This window comes from Schistocerca americana, chromosome 1, assembly GCF_021461395.2.
Source record: "Schistocerca americana isolate TAMUIC-IGC-003095 chromosome 1, iqSchAmer2.1, whole genome shotgun sequence".
NCBI classification, from domain to species: Eukaryota; Metazoa; Arthropoda; class Insecta; order Orthoptera; family Acrididae; genus Schistocerca; species Schistocerca americana.
The window spans coordinates 99,132,841-99,151,688 of NC_060119.1; positions in this window are offsets into that span (position 1 = coordinate 99,132,841).

Genomic DNA, 18,848 nt, shown 5'->3' on the forward strand with positions numbered 1-18,848 from the left:
GGCGGACCCATGAGCACTATGGAGAGGCTTGCGGAGCAGCCTTAACGACCTTCCCACCGTCACTCTTCGGGGAGAAAACGCCGCTCATCCTGACCTCCTGTCGCACATAATGCTCCGCCCACCCTGCAGTGGGCGAAGGATCGCTTGAATCGTGGTCAGCTTGGATCCGCGAGAGTAATTTTCAATACGAGTGTGTATCCGAGCCGTATCGTTGCAGTTTTTGTTCTGCCCTTCAGTGTTCGTACAGCTGCCGCTTCGGCGTTGATATGTTAGTAGCTACTGCCTGAGGATAGCTTGGAAGCCCTGGGTCAGCATAGACCCCCCGTCCCGCGCCCCCAGCCGCGCTAGGCGGACCCATGAGCACTATGGAGAGGCTTGCGGAGCAGCCTTAACGACCTTCCCACCGTCACTCTTCGGGGAGAAAACGCCGCTCATCCTGACCTCCTGTCGCACATAATGCTCCGCCCACCCTGCAGTGGGCGAAGGATCGCTTGAATCGTGGTCAGCTTGGATCCGCGAGAGTAATTTTCAATACGAGTGTGTATCCGAGCCGTATCGTTGCAGTTTTTGTTCTGCCCTTCAGTGTTCGTACAGCTGCCGCTTCGGCGTTGATATGTTAGTAGCTACTGCCTGAGGATAGCTTGGAAGCCCTGGGTCAGCATAGACCCCCCGTCCCGCGCCCCCAGCCGCGCTAAGCGGACCCATGAGCACTATGGAGAGGCTTGCGGAGCAGCCTTACCGACCCTCCCACCATCACTCTTCGGGGAGAAAACGCCGCTTATCCTGACCTCCTGTCGCACATAATGCTCCGCCCACCCTGCAGTGGGCGAAGGATCGCTTGAATCGTGGTCAGCTTGGATCCGTGAGAGTAATTTTCAATACGAGTGTGTATCCGAGCCGTATCGTTGCAGTTTTTGTTCTGCCCTTCAGTGTTCGTACAGCTGCCGCTTCGGCGTTGATATGTTAGTAGCTACTGCCTGAGGATAGCTTGGAAGCCCTGGGTCAGCGTAGACCCCCCGTGCCACGCCCCCAGCCGCGCTAGGCGGACCCATAGCACTATGGAGAGGCTTGCGGAGCAGCCTTAACGACCCTCCCACCGTCACTCTTCGGGGAGAAAACGCCGCTCATCCTGACCTCCTGTCGCACATAATGCTCCGCCCACCCTGCAGTGGGCGAAGGATCGCTTGAATCGTCATCAGCTTGGATCCGCGAGAGTAATTTTCAATACGAGTGTGTATCCGAGCCGTATCGTTGCAGTTTTTGTTCTGCCCTTCAGTGTTCGTACAGCTGCCGCTTCGGCGTTGATATGTTAGTAGCCACTGCCTGAGGATAGCTTGGAAGCCCTGGGTCAGCGTAGACCCCCCGTCCCGCGGCCACAGCCGCGCTAGGCGGACCCATGAGCACTATGGAGAGGATTGCGGAGCAGCCTTAACGAGCCTCCCACCTCACTCTTCGGGGAGAAAACGCCGCTCATCCTGACCTCCTGTCGCACATAATGCTCCGCCCACCCTGCAGTGGGCGAAGGATCGCTTGAATCGTGGTCAGCTTGGATCCGCGAGAGTAATTTTCAATACGAGTGTGTATCCGAGCCGTATCGTTGCAGTTTTTGTTCTGCCCTTCAGTGTTCGTACAGCTGCCGCTTCGGCGTTGATATGTTAGTAGCTACTGCCTGAGGATAGCTTGGAAGCCCTGGGTCAGCGTAGACCGCCCGTGCCGCGCCCCCAGCCGCGCTAGGCGGACCCATGAGCACTATGGAGTGGCTTGCGGAGCAGCCTTACCGACCCTCCCACCATCACTCTTCGGGGAGAAAACGCCGCTCATCCTGACCTCCTGTCGCACATAATGCTCCGCCCACCCTGCAGTGGGCGAAGGATCGCTTGAATCGTGGTCAGCTTGGATCCGTGAGAGTAATTTTCAATACGAGTGTGTATCCGAGCCGTATCGTTGCAGTTTTTGTTCTGCCCTTCAGTGTTCGTACAGCTGCCGCTTCGGCGTTGATATGTTAGTAGCTACTGCCTGAGGATAGCTTGGAAGCCCTGGGTCAGCGTAGACCCCCCGTGCCGCGCCCCCAGCCGCGCTAGGCGGACCCATGAGCACTATGGAGAGGCTTGCGGAGCAGCCTTAACGACCCTCCCACCGTCACTCTTCGGGGAGAAAACGCCGCTCATCCTGACCTCCTGTCGCACATAATGCTCCGCCCACCCTGCAGTGGGCGAAGGATCGCTTGAATCGTGGTCAGCTTGGATCCGCGAGAGTAATTTTCAATACGAGTGTGTATCCGAGCCGTATCGTTGCAGTTTTTGTTCTGCCCTTCAGTGTTCGTACAGCTGCCGCTTCGGCGTTGATATGTTAGTAGCTACTGCCTGAGGATAGCTTGGAAGCCCTGGGTCAGCATAGACCCCCCGTCCCGCGCCCCCAGCCGCGCTAGGCGGACCCATGAGCACTATGGAGAGGCTTGCGGAGCAGCCTTAACGACCTTCCCACCGTCACTCTTCGGGGAGAAAACGCCGCTCATCCTGACCTCCTGTCGCACATAATGCTCGGCCCACCCTGAAGTGGGCGAAGGATCGCTTGAATCGTGGTCAGCTTGGATCCGCGAGAGTAATTTTCAATACGAGTGTGTATCCGAGCCGTATCGTTGCAGTTTTTGTTCTGCCCTTCAGTGTTCGTACAGCTGCCGCTTCGGCGTTGATATGTTAGTAGCTACTGCCTGAGGATAGCTTGGAAGCCCTGGGTCAGCGCAGACCCCCCGTGCCGCGCCCCCAGCCGCGCTAGGCGGACCCATGAGCACTATGGAGAGGCTTGCGGAGCAGCCTTAACGACCCTCCCACCGTCACTCTTCGGGGAGAAAACGCCGCTCATCCTGACCTCCTGTCGCACATAATGCTCCGCCCACCCTGTAGTGGGCGAAGGATCGCTTGAATCGTGGTCAGCTTGGATCCGCGAGAGTAATTTTCAATACGAGTGTGTATCCGAGCCGTATCGTTGCAGTTTTTGTTCTGCCCTTCAGTGTTCGTACAGCTGCCGCTTCGGCGTTGATATGTTAGTAGCTACTGCCTGAGGATAGCTTGGAAGCCCTGGGTCAGGGTAGACCCCCCGTCCCGCGCCCCCAGCCGCGCTAGGCGGACCCATGAGCACTATGGAGAGGCTTGCGGAGCAGCTTTAACGACCCTCCCACCTCACTCTTCGGGGAGAAAACGCCGCTCATCCTGACCTCCTGTCGCACATAATGCTCCGCCCACCCTGCAGTGGGCGAAGGATCGCTTGAATCGTGGTCAGCTTGGATCCGTGAGAGTAATTTTCAATACGAGTGTGTATCCGAGCCGTATCGTTGCAGTTTTTGTTCTGCCCTTCAGTGTTCGTACAGCTGCCGCTTCGGCGTTGATATGTTAGTAGCTACTGCCTGAGGATAGCTTGGAAGCCCTGGGTCAGCGTAGACCCCCCGTGCCGTGCCCCCAGCCGCACTAGGCGGACCCATGAGCACTATGGAGAGGCTTGCGGAGCAGCCTTAACGACCCTCCCACCGTCACTCTTCGGGGAGAAAACGCCGCTCATCCTGACCTCCTGTCGCACATAATGCTCCGCCCACCCTGCAGTGGGCGAAGGATCGCTTGAATCGTGGTCAGCTTGGACCCGCGAGAGTAATTTTCAATACGAGTGTGTATCCGAGCCGTATCGTTGCAGTTTTTGTTCTGCCCTTCAGTGTTCGTACAGCTGCCGCTTCGGCGTTGATATGTTAGTAGCTACTGCCTGAGGATAGCTTGGAAGCCCTGGGTCAGCGTAGACCCCCCGTGCCGCGCCCCCAGCCGCGCTAGGCGGACCCATGAGCACTATGGAGAGGCTTGCGGAGCAGCTTTAACGACCCTCCCACCGTCACTCTTCAGGGAGAAAACGCCGCTCATCCTCACCTCCTGTCGCACATAATGCTTCGCCCACCCTGCAGTGGGCGAAGGATCGCTTGAATCGTGGTCAGCTTGGACCCGCGAGAGTAATTTTCAATACGAGTGTGTATCCGAGCCGTATCGTTGCAGTTTTTGTTCTGCCCTTCAGTGTTCGTACAGCTGCCGCTTCGGCGTTGATATGTTAGTAGCTACTGCCTGAGGATAGCTTGGAAGCCCTGGGTCAGCGTAGACCCCCCGTGCCGCGCCCCCAGCCGCGCTAGGCGGACCCATGAGCACTATGGAGAGGCTTGCGGAGCAGCTTTAACGACCCTCCCACCTCACTCTTCGGGGAGAAAACGCCGCTCATCCTGACCTCCTGTCGCACATAATGCTCCGCCCACCCTGCAGTGGGCGAAGGATCGCTTGAATCGTGGTCAGCTTGGATCCGTGAGAGTAATTTTCAATACGAGTGTGTATCCGAGCCGTATCGTTGCAGTTTTTGTTCTGCCCTTCAGTGTTCGTACAGCTGCCGCTTCGGCGTTGATATGTTAGTAGCTACTGCCTGAGGATAGCTTGGAAGCCCTGGGTCAGCGTAGACCCCCCGTGCCGCGCCCCCAGCCGCGCTAGGCGGACCCATGAGCACTATGGAGAGGCTTGTGGAGCAGCCTTAACGACCCTCCCACCGTCACTCTTCGGGGAGAAAACGCCGCTCATCCTGACCTCCTGTCGCACATAATGCTCCGCCCACCCTGCAGTGGGCGAAGGATCGCTTGAATCGTGGTCAGCTTGGACCCGCGAGAGTAATTTTCAATACGAGTGTGTATCCGAGCCGTATCGTTGCAGTTTTTGTTCTGCCCTTCAGTGTTCGTACAGCTGCCGCTTCGGCGTTGATATGTTAGTAGCTACTGCCTGAGGATAGCTTGGAAGCCCTGGGTCAGCGTAGACCCCCCGTGCCGCGCCCCCAGCCGCGCTAGGCGGACCCATGAGCACTATGGAGAGGCTTGCGGAGCAGCTTTAACGACCCTCCCACCGTCACTCTTCAGGGAGAAAACGCCGCTCATCCTGACCTTCTGTCGCACATAATGCTTCGCCCACCCTGCAGTGGGCGAAGGATCGCTTGAATCGTGGATACCACCGGCACTGAAAGACCTCACGTGCCGGGCCCCTAGCTGCGCTAGGCGGACCCATGAGCACTATGGAGAGGCTTGCGGAGCAGCCTTCGCGACATCCGACCCTCCCACCGCCACCCCTCGAGGAGAAAACGCCGCTCATCCCGACCTCCTGCCGCACATAATGCTCCGCCCACTTTGCAGTGGGAGAAGGATCGCTTGAATCGTGGATACCATCGGCACTGAAACCGATCATTACGAAGACTGCCCACCGTCCTGCGTCAGGTTCCGTTCATACCGCCTAGTAACTGATCTTTCTCATAGTGAGGCGGCGAACATATTGGCACCGCCTGACTACCACCTGGCTGTACCTACACCTCTTCCTACTCTGTTCCGCCACCGTGGCGAGTCTTCTTCACACCCTGACCCAGTCGGAAAGTCCTCTGGCCGTCGCTCCAGACGCTCCTCCTCCCATGCGTGCTGTGGTGACAGCGGATCGTGTTCCGATACCCCCCTGTCAGGGGACGCTGCACCGGATGGTCCTGTGGATGAGGAAATGGCTCATGGTCCCGATCCTCCTTCTCAAGAGATCCCGTCAAGCCCTCTCTAGAAAGAGAAGATACCCCCCAGTGAGGCATATAATGTCACTAATTATACAAAACTGAACACTGAGCTCCAGCGGCTCATTGTCCGTCAATTGAGAGCTGTTTAACAAAAAGACCATGTGAAATACCTGCTTGACAGTAGGGACGACTATCTTACTATTCTCGACTTCGTAAAATCAAAGGTGATGGCTTACTGTACCCACCTGACGTCGGGTAATCACCGAACCAAAATCATCACCATAGACTTGCCACCAGAGGTTACGGCAGAGGAGGTCAAGGAGGAACTGCTTCAGCTTCATTTCAAAGATCCTTTCGTCCACCAGTATAGCAAGAGGGATCCTGTGACCAGGGCATTGATCCCCTGCCCTACGCACGTCGTCTCGCTTTCTCGGAGGAGGACATAGAGCAGATTTACGAAGTCCAGTAACTTCTGTACACGAAAGTCCGGATTGAATCTTTCGAGAACCGCAATGGGCCAGCCAACTGTCGCAAATGCGACATACTGGGAATTACTGCTCCCTGCCATTGCGGTGTGTTAAGCGTGCCGGCCCACCTTTAGTGGAGAACAGCACACTCCCTGCTTTGGAGAAACCTACCTGCGCCAGGTGTTTGGGAACGACTCACGATCTCCACCACATGGCATCCTGGAGGGGGTGCCCTGTTTACCAGAAGGCACTAAAGTCTTCTTGAGAAACCAAGAACAAATCGACCTCCCCCACCACAACAGTACTTGTCCAACTATCCTGTTTTGCAGGGTCAGCCTGGTGCACTGCCCTCAGCAGCCATTCTGGTACCAGCCACTCAGGCACCAGATGGTTCTGTGGCTCCTGTGCCCCTTCCTGCCCAGACTTCCACGACATCCTTTGCTGCTGCAGCTCCTCATTGTCCATCTTCCGTGATGACTTCCACTGCTCACTGACTACAGGAGCCAGCTGCAGCTCCCTCCAGTCCATCTGTGGCTCTATCCCAGCCCTCTGCCTCTACCCCCACTCTGCCTACTACTACACCTGCACCTGCCAGCCGCAGGGGCAAGCAGACCACCTGGGACCCTCCCTCAGTGGTGGAGACTGATGCATCCTTTCAGGCAGACATGTTCAGAATCCTCCAGGTGATCTCCTTTTTCACAAAACCCCACATCCGAGCTGTTATTCGTGACACTGCACAAAAAATCAGTCAGTCGGAGGACCGGTTCTCCAACGTCATCGCCCTAGTGGAAGGGCTTAGTCAAATATTGTTGTAATGGCGAATGGACCTCCACACCACCACCAGCCCCCTCGGGATCTTGTCAACTGCATTTTTAATGCCAATGGCATGAAACGGATGAAGACGGAATTGAACACCTTCCTCCATGACCATCGTGTGGATGTTTTACTGGTCATAGAAACACACCTAAAACTGGCAGACAATTTCTGTCACAACATGGTGTGTTACCACTCTGACCGCCTCGATCGCCATGGTGGAGGCACAGCTGTGTTCCTCAGCAAAGCTCTTGTCCATACCCAAGAGACTCTCCAGCCAAAGGAACACATAGAGACCACAGCGGTTACCATCTCAACACACCTTGGCGCCATTACCTTTGCAGCAGCGTATTTGAACCCAAACAAGCCACTGCTGGAAGCAGACCTCCGCACATTGTCATCCTTCTACAGGCTCATTGTTGGGCGGATCTCAATGCCGAGCGCCCAGCTTGGCATTCTTGGGTCTCTAACCCCAAAGGCCAGCTCCTCCTTGACCTGGAGGATACTGTAGCACTATCGGTCTATGGCTCCCATGAACCTACCCATATCCCAGTCCGTACTAACTGCCAGCCAGAATTTCTGGATGTGGCCATCTTCGAAAACATCATTGCTCAGTTGTCTCTGGAAGTTCTCCACGAACTGGCCTCTGACCGTGAACCAATACTCTTGCACCTCACTAATGCTGCCCTTTCATTTGATGTTCGTTCCACTGTGACCCTCACCAATTGGGACAAGTTTGCCAGGGTACTTAATAACACCACTCGACACGACCTGGATTTGATAACACCAGCCAATATTGTCCATGCTGTGGATTACCTTACCGCCAAAATACAGAAAGCAGTGAAATTCTCCACCTCTACTGCACCTCGGAATTTAACCCCCCTGGACGACTTGCCCTCTCTGTTACAACAGCTGAAGGCTGAAAGTGCAAAAGAACCGCTACCGCCGGCAGTGGAAGCAGTTTGTTCTATGCCAGCGACTGACCATCCTATTCGCACAGCAGCGGGCATGTCGTATGATACCCTCAAAGTTGTGGAAACACTGGCGGATGTGTTCGAGGCCCAAAACAGCCCTCTTGTCCAGGAGCTTTCTCCGAACGAACTACAGGAAGAACATGATGTCCTGACAGCTGTTGCTGCTTTCCACAACCGCCCACCCCAGTCTGCTCCTCTCCTTACGACCATGGCAGAAATTCAGCGTGTCCTTCGACAGAAATGTGGCTGGTGGGCTCCTGGATTGGACAGAATTTTAAATGAACATCTTTGCCACCTTCCCCGCACACCACTCATCTTGTTCGCCAAGATTTTAAACTGTTGTCTCACGTCTGGCCTTTTCCCTCCTTAGTGGAGACAAGCCAAGCTGACTGCGATCCCCAAGAGGTTCAAGGACCCTACGGTCCCCACCAACAACAGGCCCATCAGCCTCCTAAATACTATGGCGAAGGTCCTTGAATCTGTGATCCTTCATCGACTTTCTCAACCTCTTGCTGCAGCTGGGACGACCCGTCTTGAACAGTTTGGATTCACTTCGCGCCTCTCTGCCAAACTTCAGGTCCCATGGATCACTGAACACATTAGCAAAGGCTTCACCACCCCCAAGTCGACAGCTGCAGTTTTTCTGGACTTGCAGAACGCCTACGACAGGATCTGGCAAGACAACCTCGTACACAAGATGCTGACACAGAACCCTATACCGGATATTTATGTCAAGATTGTGGATTACTTCCTCCGTGGTAGGACTTTCCTAGTGGCTCAACGGGGAATGTGTTCTGATATTCGCCAATTGTCGGCAGACACACCACAAGGATGGGTGTTATCTCCCATCCTTTTTAATATCTATGTAAATGACACGCTGGTCATCCCCGAGTACAACCTAGCACAGTATGCTTACCACACAGCACCATATTCCACTGGCCGCATTACTGACGCCGTTGTCGCCCGCCTCCAGCGACAAAAAAATGTCTCTGAGCACTATGGGACTTAACTACGTCGGTTACCAGTCCCCTGGAACTTAGAACCACTTAAACCTAACCAACCCAAGGACAGCACACACATCCATGCCTGAGGCAGGATTCGAACCTGCGACTGTAACAGTCGTGCGGTTCCAGACTGTAGCGCCTAGATCCGCTTTGCCACCCCGGCCAGCCTCCAGCGACAGGTGGACGCCACCATCACCTGGTGCCAGACAAACAAAATAGCTCTCAATGCCGCCAAAACTGCGGCAGTCTATTTCACGAAACGGCGCCCAGTCCTCCGCCGCAATATTTCGATTGCAGGTGTGCAGGTGCCCTGGTCCCCGACAACCACCTATCTCAGCATCCAGTCGGACCACAAGTTGCTCTTCCACTGTCATGCGGAGTATGTCGCCAACAAGGGGCAAAAGCTGACCAGGGCTTTGTACCCACTCTTCCGCAGTAGGGAACTTAACCTGCATATCAAGCTCCGCATTTACCGAACAGTTATCCGGCCTGCCCTCACATATGGATCTGCTGCACGGCCCATGATTAGCGTCACCAGGATGCAGACATTGCAGCACTTCCAGAACAAGGTGCTCTGGTGGAGCCTGGACGCCCTGCCACTCACGAGAATTGTCACTCTCCACGAGGAAGCGGATATCGTCCCCCTCCAGACGACCATACGAAACAATGCGCAGTGGCTCTATGAAAAGTGAATGCCTTGTGGGACACTGTCCATGGGTTACGCTACGTTGAGACAACACTTCCACGCCATTGGGATCGACATCCGGTTTCCCTTGAAACGTACCCTTAGAAAAATTTTAAGTGACTGTGCTTAAACTGACACACAATATTTTTAGCGCAACGCAATCTGAATTTTAATAATCCCTACAAAAGAATGGCCCTGACTAACAATAACCTATACCTTTCATGAATCACCTACCTCACAAAAATCTTCGTTACTCAAACTACTGCAATACAGCGAGCGCCACTACTGCCAGCTAAATAAAAGATTCAAACTACTGAAGTCACTAACTACTGATAGACACAGTTAGCAAATGAAAGATTTTGATAGAGAACAAACAATGTATTTTCCTTAATAGTGTTCAAAAGTCATAATATATATGTATCAGTTCATGACATCCAGTCTTACAAATTTACTGTCTCTGATGGACACACGTCCATATCATCCGCTCTCAAAACTTCGCCATCTCTCTCCCCACATGCACCATTGCTGGCAGCTCACCTCCAACTGCACAATGCTATGCGCTGTTAACATCCAACTGCCCACTACAATAGAGAGTTTTTCGAGAATGCCGACCAGCCTCAGACTGCACACAGCACAGCCAGTGATTTTCATACAGAGCACTACGTGGTGTTGCCAACATAAAAACCTCAACAGCCTACTTACACCCTAACTATCCTAGAGGAATCGCATTCTGACCATGGCTAACGATAGGCCTGGCCACCCACCATGGATGCATCCTTTGGTGGGACTAGCCCCCATTCTACATCCAATACTTTCCCACTCTACCTGCCCACATTAGGCTAAATTTTTCTGCCTGACTGATGTAGTATATCGCCGTCGGAGGGTGGTATGGGACTACAAGTCCCACCGCCACACCTCCAAAGTGTATTGCAGTGATGCAGTGTCACTGCCCTGTGGATAGATTTACTGCCTCACCAACACAGCTAGACAGCAAAAGACTAGTGATGCTATACCACAAAAAAAAACCTCTGTCCAAAGTGGATGCCCTGTGGGACCACATGCATGGGCCTCGCCAAGCTGGGATCACATTTCCAAGAGGAATATGGCTCTGACCATGATCAACGATAGGCACGGTACACAGACCATGGACTCACCCCTGGTGGGACCAGCCCCCACCCCATGGCCGACACCCCCCATCCCATCCGCCCACGCTGGGCTAAACTCCCCCGCCCGACTGATGCAGTACCACCACCGTAGGAGGGTGGTATGGGATCCCAAGCCACACCCCCAAAGTGCATTGCAGTGATGTGGCGCCACGCCTCACCAACACAGTTAGACACCTCAAAAGACTGGTGATACTGTATTGTAACATATCACAAAAAAAAAACAAAATTCGTGTCACTGCCCTGTGGATAAATTTAGTGCCTCACCAACACAGTTAGACCGCAAAACACTGGTGATGCTGTATTGTACCATATCACAAAAAAGAATCCATTGATGTAAAGTGTAGTTCATACATATAAGCACAATTGCTTGCGCGAAGCCGGCCGAAGTGGCCGTGCGGTTAAAGGCGCTGCCGTCTGGAACCGCAAGACCGCTACGGTCGCAGGTTCGAATCCTGCCTCGGACATGGATGTTTGTGATGTCCTTAGGTTAGTTAGGTTTACCTAGTTCTAAGGTCTAGCGGACTAATGACCTCAGCAGTTGAGTCCCATAGTGCTCAGAGCCATTTGAGCCAGCTTGCGCGAACGTACATTCCTAGGTGCGTTGAATCGATCGCAAACGGCGTCCCCACATCTGTAAAAATGCATCTGTATGCTCCTGTATCTGTAACACATTAGAAGCCCTGCCATAGTCGCTTCCCATGCCATGGTCGTTTCACAGAACACTTGCACTTCAGTTACAATTAATTACACACAAATTGCTTCATTGATTTGCAATAGATTCGCATGCTACCAGTGACATTACTGCTGCGTTGTAGAGCTAGGTTTATCCTCATCTGCAAATGTAGACGCGAGATCTCGCCCTCTCAGCACCATCAGCTCTTAGTTCGCATACGATTTATTTTAGCAAATGTGGAGATACTCAATCGAATTTTTGTTAGGAACATTGACAGTTAACTGGCTATCATGCCGACGTACTTACTGAATGAACGGTATTGCCATCTACATATATACTTCGCAAGTCACTTTATGGTACACAACGGAGGTTACCTCTTACTGTTGTTGTTGTTGTGGTCTTCAGTCATGAGACTGGTTTGATGCAGCTCTCCATGCTACTCTATGCTCTGCAAGCTTCTTCATCTCCCAGTACTTACTGCACACTACATCCTTCTGAATCTGCTTAGTGTATTCATCTCTTGGTCTCCCTCTACGATTTTTACCCTCCACACTGCCCTCCAATGCTAAACTTGTGATCCCTTGATGCCTCAGAACATGTCCTACCAACCGGTCCCTACTTCTTGTCAAGTTAGCCACAAACTCCTCTTCTCCCCAGTTCTATTCAATACCTCCTCATTAGTTATGTGATCTACCCATATAATCTTCAGCATTTCGAAAGCTTCTATTCTCTCTGTACAAATTGTTCTCAAGTCCATCGCCCTTGTTTAGACCCTCTACATACTCCTTCCACATTTCTAATTTCCCTTCCTTGCTTAGAACGGGGATTCCATCTGAGCTACACTCCATACAAATACTTTCAGAAACGACTTCCCGACACTTAGATTTATACTCGATGTTAACAAATTTCTCTTCTTCAGAAACGCTTTCCTTGCCAGTGCTAATCTACATTTTATATCCTCTCTGCTTCGACCATCATCAGTTATCTTGCTCCCCAAATAGCAAAACTCCTTTACTACTTTAAGCGTCTCATTTCCTAATCTAATTCCCTCAGCATCACCCGACTTAATTCGACCACATTCCAATAACCTCGTTTTGCTTTTGTTGATGTTCATCTTATATCCTCCTTTCAAGACATTGTCCATTCCGTTCAACTGCTCTTCCAAGTTCTTTGTTGTCTCTGACAGAATTACAACGTCATCAGCGAACCTCCAAGTTTTTATTTCTTCTCCTTGGATTTTAATACCTACTCCGAATTTTTCTTTTGTTTCCTTTACTGCTTGCTCAGTACACAGATTGAATAACATCGGAGAGAGGCTACAACCCTGTCTCACTCCCTTCCCAACCACTGCTTCCCTTTCATGTCCCTCGACTCTTATAACTGCCATCTGATTTCTGTACAAATTGTAAATTCCTTTCGCTCCCTGTATTTTACCCCTGCCACCTATAGAATTTGAAAAAGAGTATTCCAGTCAACATTGTCAAAGGCTTTCTCTAAGTCTACAAATGCTAGAAACGTAGGTTTGCCTTTTCTTAATCTTTCTTCTAAGATAAGTCGTAAGGTCACTATTGCCTCACGTGTTCCAATATTTTTACGGAGTCCAAATTGATCTTCCCCGAGGTCGGCTTCTACCAGCTTTCCATTCGTCTGTAAAGAATTCGTGTTAGTATTTTGCAGTTGCGAATTATTAAACTGATAGTTCGGTAATTTTCAGATCTGTCAACACCTGCTTTCTTTGGGATTGGAATTATTATATTCTTCTTGAAGTCTGAGGGTATTTCGCCCGTCTCATACATTTTGCTCACCATGTGGTAGAGTTTTGTCAGGAATGGCTCTCCCAAGGCCGTCAGTAGTTCTAATTGAATGTTGTCTACTCCCGGGGCCTTGTTTCGACTCAGGTCTTTCAGTGCTCTGTTAAACTCTTCACGCAGTATCGTATCTCCCATTTCATCTTCATCTACATCCTCTTCCATTTCCATAATATTGTCCTCAAGTACATCACCCTTGTGTAGACCCTCTACATACTCCTTCCACCTTTCTGCTTTCCCTTCCTTGCTTAGAACGGGGATTCCATCTGAGCTCTTGATATTCATACAAGTGGTTCTCTTTTCTCCAAAGGTCTCTTTAATTTTCCTGTAGGCAGTATCTATCTTACCCTTTGCTGCCTTCACTACTTCATCCCTCAGAGCTACGCATTCTTCTTCTACTGTATTTCTTTCCCCCATTCCTGTCAATTGTTCCCTTACGCTCTCCCTGAAACTCTGTACAACCTCTGGTTTAGTCAGTTTATCCAGGTCCCATCTCCTTAAATTCCTACCATTTTGCAGTTTCTTCAGTTTTAATCTACAGTTCATAACCAATAGTTGTGGTCAGAGTCCACATCTGCCCCTGGAAATGTCTTACAATTTAAAACCTGGTTCCTAAATCTCTGTTTCAGCATTATATAATCTATCTGAAATCTGTCAGTATCTCCAGGCTTCTTCCATGTACAACCTTCTTTTATGATTCTTGAACCAAGTGTTAGCTATGATTAAGTTATGCTCTGTGCAAAATTCTACCAGACGGCTTCCTCTTTCATTTCTTACCCCAAATCCATATTCACCTACTATGTTTCCTTCACTCCCTTTTCCAAACCTCGAATTCCAGTCACCTATGACTATTAAATTTTCATCTCCCTCCACTACCCGAATAATTTCTTTTATCTCATCACACATTTCATCAATTTCTTCATCATCTGCAGAGCTAGTTGGCATATAAACTTGTAGTACTGTAGTAGGCGTGGACTTCGTGTCTATCTTGGCCACAATAATGCGTTCACTATGCTGTTTGTAGTAGCTTACCCGCACTCCTATTTTTTTTTTTCATTATTAAACCTACTCCTCCATTACTCCAATTTTATTTTGTATTTATAACCCTGTATTTACCTGACCAAAAGTTTTGTTCCTCCGGCCACCAAACTTTACTAATTCTCACTATATCTAAATTTAGCCTATCCATTTCCTTTTTTAAATTTTCTAACCTACCTGCCCGATTAAGGGGTCTGACATTCCACGCTCCGATCCGTAGAACGCCAGTTTTCTTTCTCCTGATAACGATGTCCTCTTGAGTAGTCCCCGCCCGGAGATCCGAATGGCGGACTATTTTACCTCCGGAATATTTTACCCAAGAGGACGCCATCATCATTTAACCATACAGTAAAGCTGCATGCCTTCGGGAAAACTCTTACTACTACTGGTCATTTCCTTTGCTGCTCCAGTCGCAAATAGGGCAAGGGAGACGCGACTGTCTGCATGCTTCCGTATGAGGGCTAATTTCTCTTAGTTATAATTTCTCTTAGCTTAGTGGTCCTTACACGAAAAGCACGTTGGCGCCAGTAGTATCGTTTTGCAATCAATTTCCAACGCCAGTTCTCTAAGTTTTCTCAATGGCGTTTCGCGAACAGAACGGCGTCTTCCCTTCAGGGATTCTCACACCTGCCTTTCATCAGACCTGGTGGGGATCCCAAAGACTAGAGCAGCACTCAAGAAAGAGTCGCATTAGTGTTCTATACGCGGTCTCCTTTGCAGATGAGCTACACTTCCCTAAAATTCAGCTCATATACTGAAGTCGACCATTCGCCTTCTCCACTACAGCCCTAACTTGTTCGTTCCATTTCATATCACATTGCAAAGGTAGTTATTTAAACGACGAACATTACGTGGTTGTTTTTCCTACTCATCAGTATTAACTTACATTTTTCTACATTTACAGCAAGTTGCCATTCACCACACCATCTAGAAATTTTGCCTAGGTCATCTTGTATCCGCCTACAGTCACTCAACGACCACACGTTCCTGAACACCACAGCATCATCAGCAAACAACCGCAGAGTGCTGGTCACCCTGTCCACCAGATCATTTACGTATACAGAGATTAAGAATGGTACTATCACACTTTCCTGGGACATTCCTGACGACACCCTTCTCTCTGATGATCCCTCGTCATCGAGGATGACGTACTAGGTTCTATTGCGTCAAACTTTTTCCGGAAATTTACGAATATAGCATCTGCCTGTTGTCTTTCACTGGTGATTCGCTGGATATCGTATGAAGAAAGGGACATCTGAGTTTTACACAAGCGATGATTTCTACAACCTTGCTACTTTGTCAACAGGAGCTTTTCCGACTCAAAGAAAAAATAATACACTACTCTTTTGGAGGCTTCCAGTTGCCTCAAGATTTATTGTTGCAACAGTGCTTATGGAATACATGAAATGATTACATTTACAGATCAATACCACAAGTGATTATGAGGTATCAGGTCTCGACCCATGCTGAAACACCCATACTAGTACAAGTGCGGCATTGTGGGCGCTGACACTGGCCTTCAGTCGATCGAACAGATGGCGAATACTGACTGCCCTGGGATACATTATTCCAAACCTGCTTAATATGTTCGCGTAGTTCTGTAAGAGTAGTCAAAACGTGCTCGGCTGGAGACATGTCTAGAGATTTTCCCGGCCAGGGAGGTTGCTGCACGTCTCGCAGAACACGTCGAATTTCACGTGCAGTGTACGGGGGAGTGTTATCCTGTTGGAACAACGCATCACCTTGTTGCTGCAAGGACGGCAAAAGGACCGCTCTAACAACATTCTGCGCATACCTGCCACTGGTTAGCGTCCCCACCATAAACACCAAAGGTGAACGATAATTTCAGCTTCTCGCACCCCAAACCACAAGGCCTGGAGTATGGGTAATGTGTCCTGGACATATGCACTCCTCGTGACAGCCCTCACCAAGTTATGTGGTACGAGCAAACGACTATAACTTGCAAGCTGGCAGAGTCTGCTTTCTTAGCTGAAGATCACGGAGCGCCAGTCCATCTTCCAAGTGAACCTCTCACGGCACGAGTCGTGCCGTGCACGTCGATGCTGTGGCGTGAGTGGAAGACGGGCTAAAGGAGTGCGTGCCCGTATTCCCAAAGCTAACAATCGGTTCGCAACAGTTCGTGTTGATACGTTTGGGCTCACGCCCACTTATCTGTGGTGTGGTAGCTGTACGGCCTGCCACTGCCGCCCTTATAATAAGACATTTATATCTACGTCATACTCCGCAAGCCACCTAATGGTGTGTGGCGGAGGGTACTTTCGGTACAACTATCTGATCCCTCCAACACTGACTCGAATTTTCTCCTCGTGATCAGTACACGAGATGTATGTGGGGGAAGTAATATGTTGTCCGACTCCTCCTGAAAAGTGCTGTCCCAAAATTTTAATACTAAACCTCTCCATGATGCAGAACGTCTCTTTTGTAACATCCGCCAGTGGAGTTTGTTTAGCATCTCCGTAACGCTCTCTCGCCAGCTAAACGATCCCGTGACGTGACGCGCCGCTCTTCGCTGGATCTACTCTATCTCCTCTATCAGTCCTACCTGATAGGGATCCCAGATAGATGAACAATAGTTAAGAATGGGCGAACAAGCATCTTATAAGCCACTTCTGTCGTGGATGAGTTACATTTCCTTGAGATTCCTCCGATGATTCTGTGTCTGGTGTCTGTTTTTTCCAACATCTGTTTTATATGGATTCCACTTAAGGTCGCTCTGGATAGTTACGCCTAGATATCTTACAGCAGACGCTGTCTCCAGCTGTTTGTCATCAATAGTGTAGCTGTACAGTAATTGATTTCTTTTCCTATGTATGCACTATATGTTATATTTATTTATGTTCAGGGTCAACTGCCAGAACCTGCACCATTCATCAATTCTCTGCAGGTCGTTCTGCAAATTCTTACTACCTTCTGGCGTTGCTGCTTTGGTACAGACAACTGCATCATCCACGAAGAGCCTTAAAGAACATCCAATGCTTTCTACTAGATCATACTGACGGGCGTCCGGAAGCTTGTCTACGGGTGTGAGAATTTTCGCCTAACCATTGACCCAACACGTTCAGCTAGTGTGGCAGTTCTCCGAAGCGACCACACCGTTACTCGCAAGGCCACAATTTGACGTGTTGTAAAATGTCTGAATTGGCTACTGGAAGCATGAATGCGCCTCCGTGGCATCGTTGCCTCCTTGCTTCACACTTTCGCACCAGTCTTACCCTTCTGGCTCTGAGCATTCCCTATTAAATTGAGGACACAGATGGCGCTCTGGTAGCTATGCCACTACGCCATCTCTTGGCGAACGACGTTGAAACCATTTGTATGTCTATTATCCCTCAAGTGGCATATGCCATCATGGGATCAAAATCGACGTCATCTTTCACGGTGTACACATTTTTTTTCTGGCAGTATATTCCAATTCAGAATATTTTCAAGAATTCTGCTGCAAAGGATACTGGCCTGTAACTTTTCGGGTCCGTTCTTTCAGCTTTCTGATATATAAGAGTCATATGACCTTTTTTTCATTTGTTTGAGATTCTGCGCTAGGCGAGAGATTCGCGATAAATGCAAGCTAAGTAACTGTTAGTACTGTAGAGTGCTCTCTGTGAAGCCGAACTCGGACGCCATCCAGCCCTGACGATTTATTTGTTTAAACACTTCCACTTGCTTCTCTACACCACGGCTACCCTAACTATGTCCTACATATGTAAGCCTGTGCGACGTTCAAACGATGGTGTATTTAAACGATCCTCCTGTGTGAATGAGTTCTTCAGCCTGAAATTTAAAACTTCAGCTTTTCTTTTTGTGCTATCGTCCAAAGATCGCGGTGCGACACCAAAATCGACAACACGAGTCGATACCACAGACATTAGCAAGGTCTCGCTACAATGCACAACGACCTGTGGGAGGCACTCGAGAAGACCACGCCTCCCTCTCAGCAACAGCGGTGCCCTCACTCTGAGGTCAATATGGCGTCGAACATGCAAGAACGCGACCCACTTCGAGACCTCAGCTACAGCACCACTGTCTAGGTCCAACGAATAGTTCACATCTCAGATAAACTTGTACTGTTCTTAATACTGAACATTGTATCTTAAGAGAATAGTTTATTAATTAGTGCACCAAGTGATGCTTTCCTAATCCATGACAGTTGTAAATTATTCAGTAATCCTGTGGCAAAATTTAAGTAAATTTTTTTCTCATTTATATAATAAAGTGAACTAATATTTCATGTGTTGTAATTAAAAATGAACCAGCTCCCAGAGCACTCAAAGAATCCACAGTTGTGCCCGAACGACTGTAGTTTCGTCTGGTCACAACACTTTTGCGATCTTCGCCAACGGTGACTGTACCTGGGGAGCTCAGTGTTAGCCAGGTAGTGACAGCCAGAGTTAACCGTATAATTCCCATCACCAGATTTCCACACTCTTGTCTCACGTATAATGGCATAATATACAGTAAGCACCTTACTCAAAATCACCACATTTTTTTTTTAAATTTATGTTCCACTTTCCCACTACTGCTCAGTTTCATCACAAGCACCTTCGCTTCATGTAGTACCCTGCCCATTTCTGCTAGCACAAGGGACATGTAAACATTCTTGCTTTCTAACTACATCGCTATCTGTACCTATCCTCCTCCGGCCATCCAGA